General features: G+C 34.5%; 1 protein-coding gene across 4 annotated transcripts in view; it reads right to left on the bottom strand.

Moving 5' to 3' along the window:
• Nucleotides 1-22,408, bottom strand: part of cyst (rho guanine nucleotide exchange factor 18 cysts) — a 252,082-nt gene that overhangs the window by 209,739 nt on the left and 19,935 nt on the right. Inside the window, exon 1 of one of the 4 annotated variants that reach the window (XM_072531562.1) lies at nucleotides 10,039-10,212. The exons of 2 other annotated variants lie outside the window; for them this stretch is intronic. The gene's annotated coding sequence lies outside the window, so the exon portion shown is untranslated. Of the gene's footprint in view, nucleotides 1-1,526; nucleotides 1,550-10,038; nucleotides 10,213-22,408 lie in introns of those variants that run through there. One more of the 4 variants, XM_072531565.1, reaches the window with a different exon arrangement.

The following is a 22,408-nucleotide window of genomic DNA, read 5'->3' as shown; positions in this document are numbered from 1 at the left end:
TATCCAGCACACCAAAAACCTTCGGAAAAGTATACTTTGTTTTCTGGGTCTCAGGCTTGTCCGCCTGTGTAATTGTAGTTTAGAGGATACCAAGAGCAGTATGAATGTTAAAAATTGAATTATCGATGAATTGATTACGGAAGTTCCAAAAATCTAACACGCTTTATTCAAACTTATGATAAAAATGGTCTGCAAACTTTTAGTCTCAACTTGCTAAAAAGCCTAAATATCGCCTCGGATTTATGGACGGATTTAACGATAAATCTGTAGAAAATTTATAGAGATTAATTATATTATCGCCGAATTTCCTTAACGCTATCACACGCAACGTCAATAGCTTCAAACAAAGACAAACCTCTGTTTAATAACACACTCACTAAATAAATATATAAATATCTACCAATAGTATCAAACATAAACCTTTATGACCGAGTAGGGTGTTGCATGGGATGTCTCAACATCAAAATCCCAGATACCTCTCCAATCAATATTAAAAACCCGCCACCTTGGATAGTTAATACTCTTAATATAAATACTGGCCTAACTCAATTTGACAAGCACATTAATGGCCATGCAGAGATTAAGTATAATCTAGATTTAATTCTCTGTCAGCATTACGAGCATGGTTACAAAGTCTTTACAGATCCATCAAAGTATGACAGAGGAGTAGGCGGCGCATTCGTGACACCAAGCGATAATACATATCAATTTCTTCTCTCAACATTTTTAGATTTTCTCCGCTGAGCTATATGCAATGCTCAAAGCTATCCAGCTAATCAATTCTAATGAAATTCATAATTAAGTTTTCCTAAGTGACTCAATAAGTCACCTTCGAAGCCTTAAACAGATCTATTCCAAAGGCCGTCTTAAGAAACTCATGCAGGCTTAAGAAAACTCTAGACGAATCAAATTTGCCAATGCCAATGTGAAATACCATCGCAGACAACAAAAGAGCTGACCAATGCGCAAGTGAAATTGCTGTATGTGCAGATAGAGAAGAAGCCGAGTATCGAAATACCGCAGGTGATGCAAAAGCTTATGTAACGATCGAATTTTATGCAAGTGGAAAAACGAATGGCAATCTTCTTAAACGTTATTGAAGCACAATAAAAATGGTGTTACAGCTTGGGAACCCTTAATTCGTAACAGAAGAGAATAGTTGCTGATAACTCGACTACGAATTGGACACACGAGACCTACTCACGCGATACTTATTCTCTAAAAGTGACCCACCTATATGTGAAAGATGTAATGTGCAAGTTATTGTTACCATTATTATTTACCCTTGTTTTGTTAATTACTGTGTCACATATAACATACCTAACAGTATAAATAATTAATTCGACACTAATTTTTCAACGTATAATGTCATTTTTTTTAATCTGTTTAATATATTAAAATTATTTTATATATTTTATTAGTTACAAAACGAAGTTAGTTTTGTATTCTATAGTGGCCACTAATAACTATTATGGTAGATGTGGCTGTATTTTCTAAATAAAAAAAGTAGTACGCAAGTTACTTACATTGTTGCGGAACAAAAGTATAAACAATAGTTACCTGTAACAATAAAATACGAATTAGTAAAAATTGCAAATAAATTACATTGTTTTATTTTAATATTAACTTCAACATTTTAATATCTAACACTAGTAGGTTAAGATATTTTATTATATGTTTATATACAGGTTGTTTTAAAAAAAGGTAACCCCGTCTCTAGGGTAGGTAAAAAAACTGAAAAATAATTGGGGTTTGCTTAATAAAAAATACCGTTTTCAAGTACCCGTTGAAGAAAAAAAAAATTTACGCATTAATACAAAATTTTATACGAATATGTGTTGGAAGCTGATACATCCCATGAATTTGTTTTTATATCTGATTCTCATAGAGGGCGCTAGTTACACGGATCGTACTAAGTATTAGTCAATATAACTTTTTTAAGAGTATAATTATTAATCAAAATTTCAAGTAAACTTAAACATCATTCAATTTTACACGAAAAAGGTACTCTTGGTAAAACTCGATACTGTGTACCGTTTTCGGAATATTTTGATTTGAAAATTATGAAGTAATAATTGATGCTGGTATAAAATAGTTAGTAATTAAACAAAACTCACAAGAAGAAAATTAAATTAATGACTAAGAACATAAAATAAAATTCAATTACAGTAAGTGTTCAAAATGCCCTCCGTTTTCGCGAATACACAAGTCTATTCTTTTTTCTAAAGATTCCATTAACCTTCTAAACGGTGGGGGATCAGCTATGATGTCATTAAATTGACGTTGAATTCTTTCTTCCAATTCTTGGCGTGAATTTAACTCGGTAGCATAGACTTTTTCCTTAATATACGACCAAACTGCGTAGTCCAAAGGGTTAAAATCGCATGACCGAGGAGGCCAATGAATCGGAGCTTCTGCACCTCTACCAATCCATCGATTCGGAAAATGATTACTCAACCAATTACGACATCTTCTATCAAAGTGTGATGGAGCTCCATCGTGCATAAAAAATAAAGATCTTCGCTCGTTTAGCATTAAATCTTCTAATATCTCGAATAAGGAATTGTTTAAAAAATCAAGATACATATCACCATTTAAATTTCCAGGTAGAATATGATAACCTATTAATTTGTTACCTAAAGTTGCTGCCCAAACATTAACTTTAAATGAGTGTTGGTAATGTGATACCCTTTTGACTCGTGGATTCTCATCACACCAGTAGTGTGCATTATGGGAGTTAAACATACCTTGTCGCGTAAAGGTAGCCTCGTCCGTAAAAAGAATGCATTTTAAAAAATTTGGATTGTGGGCTGTCCTTTGTTGCAATGTTTCACAAAAATCCACTCTAACCGGTAGATCATCTGGCAAGAGCTCTTGGACTTGTCTGTAATGATAAGGATGTAATTGCTGTTCTTTCAGTATCCGCCAAGTACTTGAAGAAGAAGTATTTGTTTGTCTTGCTATATTCCTTACGCTAACTGTTGGATCTTGATCAAGTAAATTTAAAATATTATTTTCTTTATTAATTGTTCTTGGTCTACCAGAATTTATTTTATTTGGTCTCACATTCCCAGTTTCTCGACAACGTCGTTCAACGGCTCTAAATGTTTTTTTACTTGGTAAGTTTCTTCTAGGAAACTTTTCTGCATAACGTGTCACAGCTGCACTAGAACATCCTAAACATTCGCCTAAGGTTAATAACATGTCAGTGTATTCAACATTTGAGTACATTTTGATTTGATTTTACAAATAACAAGGTTTCAAAACTCTAATTATTGTTGATTTATCGTCATAACAATCAATAAATGTCAGATTTCCAGGGCACACTTGGAGAAAATAGAGGTATACGTATTAGAACTTTATCATTACTACCAGCATCAATTATTACTTCATAATTTTCAAATCAAAATATTCCGAAAACGGTACACAGTATCGAGTTTTACCAAGAGTACCTTTTTCGGGTAAAATTGAATGATGTTTAAGTTTACTTGAAATTTTGATTAATAATAAAATTATACTCTTAAAAAAAACTAGCGCCCTCTATGAAAATCAGATATAAAAACAAATTCATGGGATGTATCAGCTTCCAAAACATATTCGTATAAAATTTCATTACAATGTTGCCAGTAGTTTCGGCAAAATCGTAAAAAATGCGTAAAATTTTTTTTTCTTCAATTCCCTGTATCTTGAAAACGGATGGCGTTACAAAAATTTTTTACTAAGCAAACCCCAATTATTTTTTAGTTTTTTACCTACCCTAGAGACGGGGTTACCTTTTTTTGAAACACTCTGTATATCTAAAACACAAACAAGTTCATAGTACATTTTTTATACTCTTGTAACCTTACTGTTTAGGCAATGGGAACGACTGAAAGACATATGAAGAACTCATTAAATTGAGAGTAGGTATGATACAGACCCAAACGCCATACGTTTGACGGTGGAAATCATACTGGTGGAGTGCGGACATCGAAGAGCTCAGAGATGAATGCATAGCCACGAGGAGAAGGATAACAAGGGCAACGGGCAGAGCAGGGATAAACGCTGTTGTCGTCGAGCAAATCCAGCCAATCGAAATAGAATACCGCGCACGAAAGAGAGAACTCTACAGAAAAATTCGTACAGAAAAAAACAACGCACTGGAGAGAACTGTGTGACAAGCTGGATGAGGACATCTTTGGTCAGGGATATAGGATCGCAATGAAAAAGTTCTATGCGTACTCCTCAACTATAGACAAAAAACTTGAGGTAACAGGAGAGCTTTTCCGTCCGGCAGATGGCATGGAGTGTGAACGGACGAGCCGAAATGAGCGGGCCGTACCCTTTACCGCTCGAAGCGGTAAAGGGTCTAGGACGCGCGGAACCTGGGTGGCTTTTGGTTTTGGAACACATGAATGCATTGCTTGAAGCACAGACATTTTCTGAGGCTTGGATGACATCAAGGTTAGTACTGCTTCCCAAAACTGGGAAGAAATATCGCCCCGTGTGCCTCCTCCCGTGTATCATAAAGTTGTACGAGAGGATGCTGCGAGGACGGATCGACGACAGGATTGGGAGATCATGAGACCTATCCCCGAGACAATTCGGATTCTGCACCTTTGACGTAATTTTAAGAGTCATGGAGGCAATGCACAACATTGGGAACGAACAGCGCTGGGCGGCTCTGCTACTCTTCGATGTTAGAAATGCATTCAACACTCTGCAGTGGAAAGAGTTAATGCGGGTATTGAAGGAGAAGGAGTGTCCTAACTATCTGATGAATGTAATGATGGAATATCTTTTCGAGAGAAAGATCATGGTTAAGAAGGGCACGCTCGTTGGTGTAACGGCTGGAGTCCCACAGGCATCGGTCTTGGGTCCGACGCTATGGAACCTGGCATATGACGGGGTCATGAACTGCGAATATAGAGAAGGTATAACCTATTTCGCTATTGCGGGTAATATAGATGTGCTGATAGTAGCGTGGGACGAGCCGGATACGGGCCACATTGTGAAAGATTGGATAACAGATCACAGACTAGAACTCACAGCTGAAGCCATCATTCTAAAAGGAAAACGGGAAAGACAAGGGATGGAACTCCAATGTGCAGGGGTACAGCTAACATCAAAGAAATGAAAAGTGAAATATTATTACCCGAGAAGACATCTGAGAATAAATATAATTTTGCTAAAATGATGGACTTTCTACGAGCCTCTTCCCATATTAGTGAAATTCTACCCATATCCTACCTACAAAAAGGATCACTCTTTTATTTCTTGTTCCGAAACTGTAGCTTACCACAGTTCTCCACTATATCCTTCTTATTTTGGCGTTAAAATCGCCCATGATGATATTTAGTTCATAGGTTTTTGTGAGTTTTAGAGAAGCGTTTAAAGTATGATAAAAATTTTCTGTTCTTGATACCACAGTTTTTATGACAAAGCTGATAAACCCCAAATGACGAAGAATTTTAAAATAATTTGAAATAGTCTTGCCTCAAATGTTGCAGTAATTTTAATAAACAAATAATGTAGATACCTACATAATCTGTTCAGGTATAAAATATGATTATTCAGAAGACCTCAACTTTTTTTGAAAGAATTAAATTTTCAAATCGTTATAAAAAATCTCATTGTCAATTACTTAAGTTAAGATGTACATTTCTTTCCTTTTATACCTTTAAACATAACGTGTAGAATGGCTAGAGTTTTGTACTATTAGCGACGAAAAGCAATATTAAGTGAACTTATGCAGTAAAACTGTCAGCTGTCAAATCTCAGCAGAGTATAGTCAGCTTATAGCCAACATTTTAGTGGTGAATTATAAAAGGTTATCTCTATCCGATATGGATACATCTATTTCTTTTTTTACTATAACAACTAGGCAATTTAAATTTTGTGTCGGTTCTCACTGCCAGAAACATATAATGGTGCTCAACCATGACTCAACCAGAATTCGGCCATCAAACTTCATTGCACCCTAAAATATTGATTCTATTCATTTCTTGAATAATATGTGCTGCGTCGTCTGGTTAGTACATGCTTCTAATGTTCCAAGATCCTTTTCACTTTTTGGAGTAGAATATTAAGTTATATGGGCACTCTTGACAAGAGAACCCATTCCATATATTATAGCTGCAATGAAAGCCAACACATGGATGGGGTGGGATTTATTGTAAACTAAAGAACAGAAGGCCTTATTATTGACTTTGAAGCCGACAGTCAAAGAATGTGCTATTTGCGCTTAAAAAGAAAATTCTTTCAAGAGCAAGAGCCCACGACAGGAAAGCATAGCCTACACAACATCAGTAGCGATAATGGATTACGACTGATAAACTTAGCAGCAGCACTCAATATGGCAGTCTCTATCACCTAGTCACCTATTTTGAACACAAGAACATACACAAGGTAACCTGGACCCGTCCTGATGGAAGAACAACGAGTCAGATTGATCACATCTTAATAGATTCAAGGCATGGAACAGACGTAATAAACTTCAGAAACTATAGAGGCGCAAACATAGAATCAGATCATTGCCTAGTGATCTCAATATTGAGGGCTAGAATTTCAAACACCAGTAAAGAAAATAAAATAGATAGAAAAAAATTAAATGTGCCAAAGCTGAGAGATGCGACAATTTCAGAACGGTACTCGGAAAACATCACCAACAGGAATCAAAATGTAAATGAAGAAGTCCATACAGATATAGACGCCTACTGGACCAGAATAAAGGAAGACATTGAAGCAGCAGCGAAAGATGAAATAGGAACAGAAATTTGTGCCCGTAAAAATCATTGGTTTGACGATGAATGCAGAAATGCAACAAAAGAAAAATACTAAGCCCACATACATATACTTACCCGACGAACTAGAACAACTGTAGAGAATTACCAGAGAAAGAGAAGAAAAGAAAAGGGGATACACAAAAGAAAAAAACGAAACCACTTAAATAAGGAACTTAAATATATAGAAAACCTCAACAGAGAGAAAGAATTCGGAGTATTCTATAAGAAAGTTAACATCAACAGAAAAGAATTCAAGGCAAAGAGCAGGTAGAGCATGGCTCGACCATTTCTTAAATAGACATAGAAAGCAATTATTTCTCAGAAAACCAATGGGAACATCTTACGCTCGAGTGCAAGGATTCAATCGCCCAGCAGTTAAGGAGTTTTTTTATCTGTTAGAGGTAGAATATGCAAGAAAAAATTATTCTCCCGACCGTGTCTATAACGTAGATGAAACTGGACTTACAATCGTGCAATCAAAGGTACAGCAAGTAATAGGACGAAAAGGTAAAGGGCAAATAGGGGCGTTAACTGCAGCTGAACCCGGGTCTTTAGTGACGTTGGTGTGCGCAATAAGCGCAGGAGGAACTTTTATCGCACCAATGTTAATTTTTCCAAGAAAAATTTTTACAGATGTATTAATGAAAGAGGTTCCGCCAGGAGCAATCGGAAAAGTACACCCTTCTGGTTGGATACAAACCAATTTATTTTCTAAATGGTTCAGTCATTTTGTATCAAAGACCAATCCAACAGAGGATTCTCCTGTCCTTATACTCGATGGACATTATAGCCACACTCGTAATGTTGATATTCTAGAAGTTGCTCGTGAAAAGCATGTCACCATTATGAGCTTGCCTCCTCATACTACGCACAAGCTGCAACCGCTTGATAAAACATTTATGGGTGCACTTAAATCTCATTATAGTGAGAAAATAAGAAAATTTCTGTTACATTCTGACAGAATGCTTAAGCCTCATGATATTGCTGAGTTATTGGGTAAAGCTTACTTAAAATGTGCAACAGCTGAGATCGCAGTAAATGGTTTTAGAGCGACTGGAATATATCCCTTCAATGCTCAAATTTTTCAGGATGCTGATTTTCTAGCAGTCACAATCGCTTCAAATGGAAGAGAAAAATATATCATCGAGTACAACTTCTCCGATGATGAACCCACCTACGCTGTCTGTCGAAACTGCTACAGTAACTGTAGAATCGTCTCTCCAACCCACTTCATGCACTGTTTCTGAATCCTCAATTCAACTGAAGTCATGTACTCCAAGCACGTCAACATCAGATTCAGTATCTCTTCAAACCAAATCATCTAACGAGCATGGAAGACTGCTTACTATAAAGCCTTCTGTCTTCTATTTCACCAATACCCAAGCCTAAAATAAAAACCTCAAATCGAGGAAGAAAATCAACAAAAGCCACTGTAATTACATCATCGCCTTATAAATTTGAATTAGAACAATCTCTTAAGAAAACTGAAAACCATAAACAGAGTTGTGGACGCGGAAGAGAATGAGGAAGGGGACGAGGACGAGATCAAATTTGCAAAAAAAGCCCAAGAGAAAGTTCGGAAACGTATTACCGTCGAAGATTCTGACACCGAAGAAAGTGATCTTACCAATATTGAAGAGGATACAGATTCCGAACTAAGTTCACAGGGTTCAATTCCTGATAACGACGACGCCGTGTGCATCTTTTGCGAGGAGTCTTATTCAAGTAATAGCAGAGGGGAATCTTGGGTTCAGTGTCAAAGCTGTCTTTTGTGGGCACACAATGAATGTGCCGGTGCAGAAACTGAACATTATATCTGCGATTTCTGCCGATAGATTTTTGTATTCCTTTAATATGGCCTCCTGGGGGCCATGTTAGAGTGACGTTTTTGTTTTTCACAGTATCCTAGATACTGACAAGAATAATATTTTTTTATGTTAGATCTTGATTTTTTTTTATATTTTTTAATAATATTGTATTAGTATTAGACTAATAGTTATGTAGACGAAAATTTAAATTTAAAGATGTTGATTGTTTATAATCTCTAGTCGAAAAACAAATTAAGGGGCCATATTCGCACCTTCTCCTCTACTCATCACGTATTTATAGACTACAAAGCAGCCTACGACTCTGTGAATAGAAGACAAATGTTCAAAGCAATGAAAGAGCTAGATATAACAAATCAGTTGGTAAATTTAACAAAACTAACTCTTGAAAAAGTTGAATGTAGAGTATGAATTCAGGGGGAACTGTCTGAACCTTTTAAAACAAATAACGTGCTGCGCCAGGGAGACCCTCTCTTCAGTATACTGTTTAATCTGGTTCTGGAGAAAGTAATACGCATGTCACAAATCACAATCATTGGTTCAATATATAATAAATCAGTGCAAATCCTTGCCTATGCTGATGATATCAATATTGTTGGGAGAACGAAAACGCAGTAAGACAGGCGAATGTAGCATTAGAAGAATTAGCTATAAAAATGGGTTTAATAATAAACACCAGCGAATATTCGAACTTTATAGAATATACCAGGAACCAGATATCGTAAAATAATTAAGATAGGACGTAGACTAAGATGGAAAGGGTATGTAATGCGGATGGAACAAAATGACCCAGCTAGAAAAACACTCTTTGATAGACCCATTGGCCAGAGAAGAAAAGTAAGACCCAGAACAAGGTTCCTTGATAACATCGATGAAGACATGAGAAATATGGGAAAACGTGCTTGGTGGGGAAAGGCGATGGATAGAGGCGACTGGAGAGAAATTATTCAGGAAGCTAGAACCCACGCAGGGTTGTACAGCCAGAATGATGATAATGATGATGATGATATTAAGTTATATTATTATTAAAAAAGATGACACAAATAGAAAATTACAGAGTTATATTATATAATTAGAATTTTATTAACTAACTAAGTTATTTTAACTATTGTCTTCTGTCTCACTTAGCTATTCAGCAAAATGATAACAAAATTGAGTGACACCTAAGATAAATTTTTATCAACTTATGGACGACAGAGGACATTAAAGGAACTCGGATGCGTCCAGGAGTGGATGAATATGAGATGAAAAGATAAGAAAAAAGAGGCAGACAAGCATTAATCTAGTAATTCCGACGTTCTTAGTTTTGCCTAACGTTAAAAAATTTAAACTTAAAGTGGAAATAAAAAGCGACGAGTTGAAGACCGCGAAAATATGATAATAAAGTTTTATAGCCTCTCACCTTCATGGATTGTAAATAAAAAACAAGCCCAAGCCATAAAACTTACCCGATATGCGAAAGAAATTCCTCCTAAGATTAAACGAAAACTTTTTTTTTCAGATACATCTACATCGATCACAAAATATATTTTTTACTCATAATATTTTAAACGCACTAGCACAGAAAAATTAGTTAAAAGTTAAAAAGAAGAACATGTAACAACAGTATGGATAACTTTTAAAATTATATTACTCAAGTGCATGCATAACAAATTAGGTTTTCGGCGTGAACGGTGAAAATTAGTATTAAATCGTTCCTTATCTACTTTTTAATTGATTTCGCCTTGAAAATGAAAATTTTACTACAATTAGTAAGGCACACAGTACTGCTTACGTACTTAATGGTACATACCAGATATTTAAGGTATGATATACGTAATAAAGATAAATGTGCACGAAAAAAAGATATAAAATAAGCTGCTAGAATATTAAATCGTGGACAATAAGAAATCCAGAGATTCCGGTAGAAATGACCAATCACAAAATCTTTGTATGTATATATTTATAAAAGTAAGAAAAAAAAAGAAGACGTTTCGCCTTATATTTCTAAGGCTTCATCAGTTCTCTAAAATGACAATAGATGAAAACGAGTTAATAAGATATACAGAGAAGTTAAATCTAGACCCAATGAGACGACTTAACGCCTTTGAAATGTGGACCTATAGAAGAATTATGAGGGTTTCCTGGGTAGATAGAGTTACGAACAATGCAGTACTGAGAAGAATAGGTAAAGAGAAGGAAGTTGAACTAACAATTAAAGAAAGAAAGCTACAGTATCTCGGACATGTGATGCGGGGCGAGAAGTATGGCATCCTGCGACTCATAATGCAAGGAAAGATAGATGGCAGAAGAAGCATCGGAAGAAGACGAATTTCATGGCTCAAGAACCTGAGAGAATGGTTTGTATGCAGCACAAAACAACTTTTTAGAGCTACTGCCTCAAAAATTAAAATAGCTATGATGATTGCCAACCTCCGTAGCGGAGATGGTACCTGAAGAAAAAGAAAGATATACAGGTGTTAGTAGTTCATAACTTACAACTCAATATGTAGTATATTCTCGATGTTGTATATGTACGTCATAATTTACTCAATATTTAATACTAACTTAAGACCTAAAGAGGTCGAAATACGTATAAGCGGCTTGTCGCTACCCTGTATCGAAACAAAAATCTAATACCGTCATTATGTTTTATTACTTTACTCCGTTTGGAGTACCAGAAACTGAATTCACTACGAATTTTGACCATGATGAACGGCATGTGGAATACAATTTTTAGATTCCCTTGCCGAGTAATTTATCAAGATGTTTGCTTTGCAAGTTTTAGAAGGCACAGTGGTAAAAATTTGAATTCGGTTTCGCCAGGTATAAATCGTTTGATTTCTCTTTTTCCAAATAAAAGGTTTAGCGGGTGTTGGCGTAGAGATTATATATTATATACGAAATCTACTAAAGTAAACGATTTGTTTAATAGTTAATGGTAATTATAAGCAGTAGAGCCGGTGTAGAATTCGCTTTCTTATAGTGAAGAAATTTCCTAATATATTGTCGATCATCAAAGTATTACTGCTACTCGGAAAGGCGATGCGGGTATTTGTATATACTACTGTCTCAGGTCTTAAAATCAAGATGTTTTTCTTTCTCCTGGACGTATTCTTCTGACCAATGGTTGGTTTATTCAATGGATTTTTTGTAAGCAGATTCATAACTGCAGTTAATACTGTTCATATTCGAAGAAGAAGATTTAGATATTTAAAACGGACGTTTGGCTTCATTTAGGGATGTTAATCCAATGAAGACAAACAAAGCACTGAGGCACTGATTTGTTGCAATCTATCCAAACGACGCGACGCAATACCGAAAATTTAAGGGCCATATGTCAACGAAATTCCAATCCTTGCCCTGTGAGAGCTTGAGATACAATTATTAACTTCTACGGGTTTCGTTGAATAATTAGTTGGACGGGTGGATTTGTATGGGGGAAATATTTGATTGTTGGGAGCAATGCGACCAATTTGTGGCAATAATGTTAGAAGACTCTGAGGTTTCCAGAGAGTATATATTATATTTCCTGTAGTGATCCTTTCCCAAGTTAATATGCTCCCTTTCTAACTTCCAGAGTATCCAGATTACCTACAGGAAGATCTTCAATTGTTGAAAACTATTTTAATTGAGAACTCTTATCCTCCAAATATACTACATAGGATGCTTTTTTCTAATACGGTTATTTTTTGCTAAATCTCAGAACATTGTAGCCAACAATAAGAACATCTATTATCATTCACTACCTTATATACCATCATTAACATCTAAATTAATACAAATACTAAAAGTTATTGACAATATAAAAATAGCAACAAAAAATATCAAAACTATTTGATCTTTATATTCTAAAACTAAATATCCTATAATAGATAGATTAGATAAAACAAATGTACCTAGTATATTTTATAGCATTAGTTGGAATCAGTGTGAAGCTGTGTATGTTGGTGAGACCGGGAGAAATCTATCAAATCGTATTATTTCCCACAAGAGTGATTGTAGAATAACAAAACCATCTTGTGCTTTGGCAGAGCATGTAATTGACAAAGATCATTTTCATGGATTTTGATAACATTAAAATTGTGTGTAATGAAGATAATAAATTCAAAGGGACCTTTTTAGAAATGGTTTGTATCAGCAAGAGTGATAATAATTTAAACAAAAGATCAGAAATTCAAAATATAAGTAAAATTTATAATTATATTATTTCTTTATAATTCATTTATAAAACCACCAAAATAAAAAAGAATATTAAAAATCCAGTTACTGAGGATTAAAATATGGTAATACCTCCGAATTTTTTATAACTGCATCGATTTCTTTGAAAATTTCAAATAAAGCTTATCTTACCCTCCACTTCAAAAGTTATATACGCTCTAGGTGCGCTTTTTGTTTTTAAGGGGTGAAAACTACCCCTTATTGAAGAAACTGGGTAAAACACGGATTTAATTATTTTATGCACTTAAATCTTGTTTATTCGCATTAAGGTAAATATTGTAATGTGTTCTCTAATATGAAAATTAATTATTCACAATTTTCAACCCTTAAAACCCTTTAAAAACCCTTAAAAGCTAATACTTTTTATAAAAATAATATGAAAAAAAAGTCGTAGCAGCTTGAGACATTTCAATTATGTATTTAAATACAAATAAAAATTAATACCCTAGCTATACAATAATATTTTATTTGTTGGAAATTTTCAACCCTTACAACCACCCTTATGACAAAAATGAATTAAAAATGAATTAAAAAATATTTTTATCGGTTTGAAACATTTCTTGAGTGTATTTTATTTAACGAAAATTAATTTTTTGCATATAAAATAACTTTTTATTATAATTTCAACATTTCAACACTCACAACAAACCCCTTTTTTAAAAAATTAATTTAATATATTTTTATTGGTCTGAAACATTTCTTGAGTGCATTTTATTAAACAAAAATTAATTTCATGCTTATAAAATGACATTTTATTATAATTTCAACATTTCAACCCTCACAACCAACCCCTTTTTTAAAAAATTAATTTAATATATTTTTATTGGTCTGAAACATTTCTTGAGTGCATTGTTTGTAGACAAAAATTAATTTTTTACTTATAAAATGAGCCTACTTTTTTCAACCCTTACAAGTACCCCTTTTGATGAAAATAAAATCCTTAAATCCTTAGCTTAGACATGGACATAAATAGAAAAAATTTAGTTTATAATATATTACAATTTTTTTATTTTTCAAAATACTAAAAATAAATAATATTTATATAAAACGAGGTATAAAATAAATGAATATCTATTCATCATCGGAATCATAATTTTCGCCGTCCAATTGGTCTTCGTTTACTGGAGGACAATTTTGGCAATTGTCACTACAGCATGTTCCGCATGTTGCATTGCCAAATAATCCCAGCCTCCGACAGCCACACGCTGATCCGCAACTTTTTTTTACAATAACTCGGTTAATTTTGATGCTACAACATGCATAAAAAACCGATTTTACAGGTAATTTAACGGGCTATAAGTATAGGAATGTTAAAACAATCTAAAGTCATTCATGTTTAAAGGGTGAAGGGTCAAAGGGTCGGAGACCAGTGGTTCATGCGCTATAAAACAAACTTCAACCAACTATATCTCCGTTATTTTTTAAACTACAAAAAAAATTAAAAAATGAAAATTTTTGTAAAAAACCTATTTTTTGTATTGTGCTATCTTTTACGTATCTTTTATAGTTTTGAAGTTATTATAAAAAAAAGATTTTTTTTTAACATTTACAAAAAAAAAAACAAAATGTAATCATACTTTTTTCAAAAACTGGGTATTCTAAAGTGGCTAAACTTTTGGATCATACAAAAAACACTAAAATAAAGTGAATTTTATAAGGAAAACAATTGATTTCAATCCTAGTGAACATAAAGTTAGTTTTATTGCGTTTTTTTTGTACAAAAATTTGAGAAACCCTTCGTTTTTTTGATCGTATCTCACGTACAGTTAGTGCAAAGGACTTTTACCACCACTCATTTTAAAGGTCTTTTCAAGCTCTTTTAAAAATATTATATGAGTTTTTGTCGAAAAATGTACCCGTTTTCCGTTATTTAACGTTAAATACTCGTATTGAAAGACAAAAACAAACCTTCTTTGAACAGCCATAACTCAGTTAATATTGAACTGAAAATATTCATTAAAAAGCCAATCTTTTTGTTTTTTTATGAGCTTTAATTTTAGTCGTTACACTTTTTTTGACAAATCTATTAGTTTCAGAACTATTCTTAAAAAACCTTTGAAAAACATGTTTTTTTTTAACGAAAAATGACACTTTTCAACAGCGAATAACTCAAAAAGTATTGATCTAGCGAAAAAAATGTTTACTACATTTTTTGTTTGAAATTTGTCTTTCTATCGAATAGCGTGGTTATTTTGAGTGAAAAAATTTCCACCCTCGAAAAGGGGTGGCAAACACCCCCGGGTGGAACGCACATCGGCACTATATAACTTTTGTTCCTTGAGTAATTATTTACACACAAAATTTCAAATGAATCGATTCAGTTATAAAGAAGTCGGAGGTAAAAACCCTCAGTAACTGATCTATAAACAAAATTTTATTGTTGACAATATAATTATCAAAAATAAATTAAAATACATACCAGAAGTTGGTATTCATTACATTGAGGGTTATTTGTCATTTTCTATTGGTTGCTAATCTAATTTATTTATGATTTATCAAAATTCATTTTTTTTTTAATAATTTTTTCAAGATTACATTTCTAAAATAATTCAAAAAGAAAGGGAAACATTAATTAGACCAAGGATTTTTTATAATACTTAGTGCTTTTTAAGTATTTGTAACAGTTTATGTAGTGGCTCGTTCTGTGTAGCACTTCTTTTTCTGAGAATGTAATCAGTTTATTACTATTACTTTAGAGGTTCATTAAACTTTGCGATTATGATGCTAATAATTTTTTATGTAGCTCACGATATCCTGACATGCAGTTCTGCAGCTTACGTTCTAATTTAAAGGCTGGTTCAGAATTGGGGTCATTTACTGCAAAGTTGAAGACCACCTTTGGTCCAAACCAAAGTTTGATCAATTATATCATCATCTCTGATCGAAGCATTTCGATCACTAAGGGCGTCTGCACTGAGAATGAGATTAAAAATAAACGCACAGAAAACCAAGTATATGTATTGTACTAGATCGGGCAACCAGATACCTAGACTATTAATTGATGATCTGGAACTGGAAGGTGTGGACACCTTCGTCTACCTGGGCTCGCTGCTGACCAAAGACAATAATGTCAGCAAAGAAATTAAAAGAAGAATAGTGCTTGCCGATAAGTGCTATTATGGCTTGGGGAAACAGATGGCCCCAAAACTACCCAGAAAAATTAAAGTTACCATATATAAAACACTAATAAGGCCAGTGTTAACATACGGGTCAGAAACGTGGTCACTTACACAGAACGACCAAGAATTGCTTTAACGTTTCGAGAGAAAAATTCTTAGGAAAATATATGGACGAGTCCAAGAACAGGGTTTGTGGCGTAGGCGCTACAACTTTGAGTTATACAGAAGTTTTGGGGAACCTGACGTTGTAAAATGTATTAAATTAGCACGCCTTCGATGGATAGGACATGTAATTAGGCGAGATGAAGATGCAACGATCAGGAAAATTTTCGACCGAAGAGGACCAGTGGGAAGACGAGCTAGAGGAAGACCAAAACTTGGGTATTAAGATAACATAGAGGATGATCTAAAATCCATCGGAGTTAAAGCATGGAGAAGAGTTGACAGAGACAGGGGCGAATGGAAGATTGTTCTGAAGAAGGCTTTGGCTCATAACGAGCTGTAATGCCACTGATGATGAATTGGTCTTTACCAAAGCCATCTAATTAAGAAAAAAAATCTATGTTTCTCAAAATAATCCCCAGCAAAACGACCGTTGAACTTATAATAAATAACATGATGGGCTGGTATTAGGGGAAGCCTAGGAAAGAGGGTGGCAAACTTATTTGCAACTTTTTTGGGGTCCCAAAATTGACATATTCGACAAAGTTCAGCTTGTTCGTATGATTTTTAGAAGTTCAGTGACATTTTCGTCTCTGGACTATTAGTGACAATAAAGAAGTATGTAATCACAATACTGTACTATTCATAGACAAATAGAATTCTCTATATTAAAAAAATATATAAATTGTTGAACAAACATTTGTTAGGACTCGGTATTTTTCTTAAAGTCCTCGTAGTAAAATGAAGCTTATTCGGTAAAATGACTCCGCTACCTTACAAGTTCAGTTCGTAAATTGTTGAAGTTCGATCGAGGTCTTTCTTCCAGATAACCCGAATTATCTGTGTTCTTTCCAAGACAGTTCGATTGAAGCTGTTCTGAAACATTTCGGATCCTTAGTTTACGTTTTCAAACAACTTTTACTTGGCGAATTCTTTCCTTTTCATCCGAAAACTTGTTCTTTTCTCGCTCGAGTGGTCTTCCAAAAGAGTCTTAATAATTTATTCAATAAAATATCCCAAATAAGGTCACGAAAAGTGTGTTCGGAATAAGACTATATTAAAAAGAGTGATTAAATAATATCTTTATATGGCATTAAGCCACAGTTGACTGTAATGATAATTACATTTTTAAATATGTTTGATATTTCTGTTTCCACTCCGGAAATCGTTTTTAAAAAAAGATTATTTTAAAATAATGAGGTGTTATTATAACCAGTAGTTGTTGTTAGGAGACTACATTATAATGCACAGCCTAGGTTTGGCGTGATTGGTTGGTGGGTGGGTCCCAATTTAAAAATTGGCGGGTTTCATGTTTATTAAAATGACAATAATTGAGGTATCTCTCTTAGGTTTTTAATTTAACTTAGAAAAATTATAATAATTTTATATTTATTTTATCTTTTGGGGCTCTGAAATATTTTCAGCACAAAAATAACTTAGACGTATTTTGCTAACATTATTTTCTCTTTTAGGGACTTCGAAAATATTTCGAATATTTTATTTCTTTTTCAGGTTAAAAATAACTTAGATTATTTTTCTGATATTTATATACTGTTTTGGGACTTTGAAACGTTTTTACTATAAAAATAACTTAGGATTATTTTTACTTTTCAGGTCTTTTTGGCTTAGGAAATTTTTAATACGAAATTTGTGAATAACTTTTTATTTGTTTATATTTTGTTGCATGTCTTTGTTGATTAGTCCCGGAGGTACTACGACAGACACAAATTTCGCATTTTCAGGAAAATCTGACAATTTTAAATAACTTTTGTTTCCCAAAATTTTTAGGACTTTTTTCAAATTTTACTTTTTTTTGCTTTTTGCATTAATTAGTCTTAGGTGTCATAACTAAAGACCTTCTTTTACAGATTCTTAGTTCTAAGACTAATTAACACTTTATTTTCAGATTCTTAGTATTAAGATATCTAACCCCTTTCTTTGTAGATTCTTAGTTATAATACTAATCAACTTTTAATGCAGATTCTTACTTGTAATAAACATTTAATTGTATTTTAATAAAGGTATTTTTCCCGCTAGCTAGGGTTCATATATAACCTATATGTCCACGGACCGTGATCCCTATATGCTCCGGTCCAACATAGCTATGGATAGTGCGACTGGACTACCTTCCCTCATTCCCGAGGGTCAAATCCAGCGACAATTAGTAATATATGTAGTAAAATTTCATAAAATATATGTATAAATGCTTAGTTTAGGCCTGAATTTTAAAGCTGTGTTAAGTAATGATGTTATAATGTTATATTTGTAGGCTTTTATATTAGAATTGTATTTTTAAATCGGGATGTACTGGGCCCTAGGCGAGGTTTAGAGGGCTTTCCTTCGCCATTGCACCAATAACGGCCCCCCTCCTTTGATTTCCCAGATTTTTAATAAAGAATAAAGACATTTTAAACATAGCTGTTTAGAGTTTTATTTGGTTTGCAATAGTTATTTCCAGTAAACCTCTGCTTCATTTTGTTGACAATGACAATTTTTCATAGTACTCGATTCACAATATATCTTTTTATTATCCTACATTTGGATTTATGCAAGGAGGCAGGTCTACATCAGCAATTTTTATTATAAAACAGCTAATTTAACAATTTAGAGTGAAAGAGATAGACTTGCACATAGTATTATTAATCTTGAGAAAACACATGATGAAGTTATCAGAAGCCTACTGTGGCAGAGATTTAGTAGGAAAGGAGTGCCGGCTGAATATGTGAGTGGAGTATAAGCAAGTAACAACTATAATAGTGTTAGAACTACTATATATAGTTAGAATAACTATTAATGTGTTAGAACGATACAATTGTAGGTGAAACTGGCCAATTTTGTGTGAAAATAGGGCTTCATTCGGGTTTCGCCCATATTTATTCTCATTTGTGCTGGATTAGATAACAACTGAACCTCCTTGCTATAGAGTAGCGGAGAGAAGTCCTTCATGAAAAATGATTAAAATTAAGTTGGATACAAACAAAATATTTAGAATATTCTTTTAAAGATGATATTTCAAGTCCAGATAGAGTAGTTGGCTTGAATAGACAAGAACTCACAAAAGATGATAATTTTCGGCTTTTAGGATCGGTATTATCGTTTTATTTATCATACTTCAATTAAAGGTAAAGGAAAGAGGCAAATTGAATGATGTGTGATAAAAAAGGTACCAAGAAAACTAAAAGGTAATTGTATAGGACTGCTTTTAGACCAGCTATGATGTATGGTACTGAATGTAGGGCAGTAAAAAAGGGGATGAACAGAAATTGCATGTTTCTGAAAAACCATAATCTCAGAGAAAAAGCGGAGAGGTACTTAGTCCCTGGAAGAGAACAGAAAAGTTTACAGGAAAATAATTAGAGAAGCCGATCCCACATAGAGAAAGCTAACGAGAATAATAATGTTAATGAATGTTCTAGAAATAAAAATCATAAGAAGAACCTCTAAATCTTAATAAAAAAAAATACCTAATCAAAAAAATTAAAACAATATTTATATATCTAATAAAAAAAGCATCACTAGCATATCAAAATAAAAAAAACACAAGTCAGAATTTAATTTTACCTACATAATCTCAAAAGAAAAAATAATTACATTTCTAATAAAACTGTAATAGCCAGCTTAATCCTAAAATGTGAATATCATCCGCTTTGTACCAATACCACAGTATATTGCTACTCTGTATATTGCTAATAAATTCTTTAGCGATATACTGTGTCACAATACCTCAATTATCATTTTAATAAACATGAAACCCGCCAATTTTTAAATTGGGACCCACCCACCAACCAATCACGCCAAACCTAGGCTGTGCATTATAATGTAGTCTGTTGTTAGCCAGTTATTGTTTTCCAAATTGATGGGTGACTTAGTTGTCTCAATCTTGTAGGCAAATAGCCATGCTTTTAGTTGAAAATTGTGAGGGTGATGCTTGTACCCTCAGGATGGTATCAAATTCTGATTGTTTTGTGTATTATGTATGATACCACAAAATCTTTTTGTTTTATTTGATAGATTATATAGTTATTGAACAATCCTCTTAAGACAAAAAAAAAACACGAAAAATATGAAAGAAAGGAAGATGACAGGGGAAAGAGGAGAGATAAAATTGAATAAAAACAAAAAACGAAGAATGCCATCCGACATGAGCCCACCACTAATGTGCCTTGTAGATAGAATTTCATTCATGGTACATAAATTCATACTTTTTACTTGAAAGATGCAAGATGCAACTGTTAAGAACAAAATAAGAAACTGTGTGGCTGAAAATAGGGAAAAGGATGCAACTGACTAATTTAGTAGACTGTAATGACCTCGAAATCGATATTTAGAACATATATTTACATTAGAATTCCACAAACGGCGGGTGGTAGTTCCGATATAAACCTTTTCTATAAAATATTTTACTGGAGTCATTACGTTTCTAGATAAATATTTGGAGTTTAAAAATAATTTGAAACAAGTATTTATTTTTATCAATGGAAAGTTATCATAATAGAAAACAAATAGCAATGGAAAAATTTATATTGGAATAGATTTAAAACACTTATACAGTGTTGCCTTATAGCAAGATTAGTTTTTATCAAATCTTCCGTTGACTGTAGGTAACTGCGTCAACGTACCATTTTGTTGACTTAAACTTCTGCTGAAGTTTGAGCCAGGTAGGTCTTTATTCTCCCATATTCGTGGGAGCAGAATAAACTAAATTAATAACAAGAAAAAAAACGAGGAACTCTAAGAAATATTCAAAAACTAACAAAACTTGTTCACAAAAAAATGACAAGCAAACTAAGGAAAAGCTAGCAGCGTAGTGAAGGGTCGTTCAAGACCCATCCGGACTGAAATTACCAGTCCGAAATTAATAACCGACACATGAGGAATTCCATCAAAACTTATCTGGAGCTCACGAACACGAGAGAGCAGGGTGTTGACAGTATCAAGGTCTTTATACCGTGGAAACCTCCAACCACTTCTCGGGAGAGAACTGATGAGACACAATCTGTTAAACAGTGTCAGAGTATTCACAGTATAGGCATTTGTCTCTCTCTCTTTCCGAACTTACAGAGATATGCCCTAAAACACCCATGTCCTGTAAGCACTTACGACAGAAAGTAATTCAGTCGCCTGTCCAGTCCACCCAGTCCCTTAGGCTCGGGATCAGCATCTTAGTCCACTGGACAACATCTTTCGTGCTGTTCCACTCTTCCTGCCATCTTTCCATTTATCTTTCCCTTTTTTCTTTTCTTATGGCTATAGTCAAATGCTCTCTCAAAGAGATGTCTCCTTTCTACTGCTAACACATACAGAGGAACATAACCCGTGATATTCCACAAAGCAGCAGCAGATACAGTCCTGTAGGAGCTTGCTACTTGCAACAGAGTAGCTCTGTCCACTCGTATCATGAGCCCTTTGCAGGTCGGCATCTCTACCACCCCATTCTAGACTGGTTCCGCGTAAAGGACGACTGACTGCACAACAACCAGCGTATTGACGCATTTTTCTGATATCAGCCGTGCCCCTGCACATTGGAGTTCCATCCCTTGTCTTTTTCGTTTACTCTTCATAATGATGGCTTTGCTCTTCTCGGCCGCAAGTTCAGTCCGTGATCTGTCATCCAGTCCATCACAGCGCTGCCCGTATGCCTTAACCGAAATCGGAGAGCCGACTGGTCCCGCGCTAATACCAGCACAGCGAGATTATCCGCAAAGGCGAAGGGAGTTACATTTACTCCGTATTCGCAGTTCATGACGTCATATGCCATATTCCATAGCGCCCGGCCCAAGACCAATCCCTGTGGGACTCTTGCTTCTTCTCTAGGACAGATATTTCGCCACCACATTCATCAGATATCCAAGACACTCTCTCTCCTCCAATATTCGCACCACCTCTTTCCACTGCAGAGTGTTGCACTTTCCACTTGCATTTCTAACATTGCAGAGACGCCCAGATCCTCTCGTACAACTTCTCGATGTACGGAAGGAGCCATATGTGGCGATACTAAGGCCCGGTCAGCTCCTTCGTCCCTCCACACTCCATGGCATCTGCTGGTCGGAAAGAGCTCTCGTGTTATCTCAAGCTTTTTATCCAGTAGCATTTCGTATGAGGGGCACTCATGGAACTTTTTTATTGCGATCCTGTATCCCTGGCCAAAGATGTCATCCACCTTGTCACACAGTTCTCTCTTTCATGCGCAGTATACTATTTCGATGTGTTGAATTTACTCGGCGACAACAGGGTTTATCACTGCTCTGCCCCTCTCGTTATCCTTCTCCTCATGCCTATGCATTCTTCTCTTAGCTCTTCGATATGCGAACTCCACCAGTATGGCATGCTGCTTACC

This window comes from Diabrotica undecimpunctata, chromosome 5, assembly GCF_040954645.1.
Source record: "Diabrotica undecimpunctata isolate CICGRU chromosome 5, icDiaUnde3, whole genome shotgun sequence".
NCBI lineage: Eukaryota > Metazoa > Arthropoda > Insecta > Coleoptera > Chrysomelidae > Diabrotica > Diabrotica undecimpunctata.
This window is presented reverse-complemented; position numbering and strand designations above follow the sequence as displayed.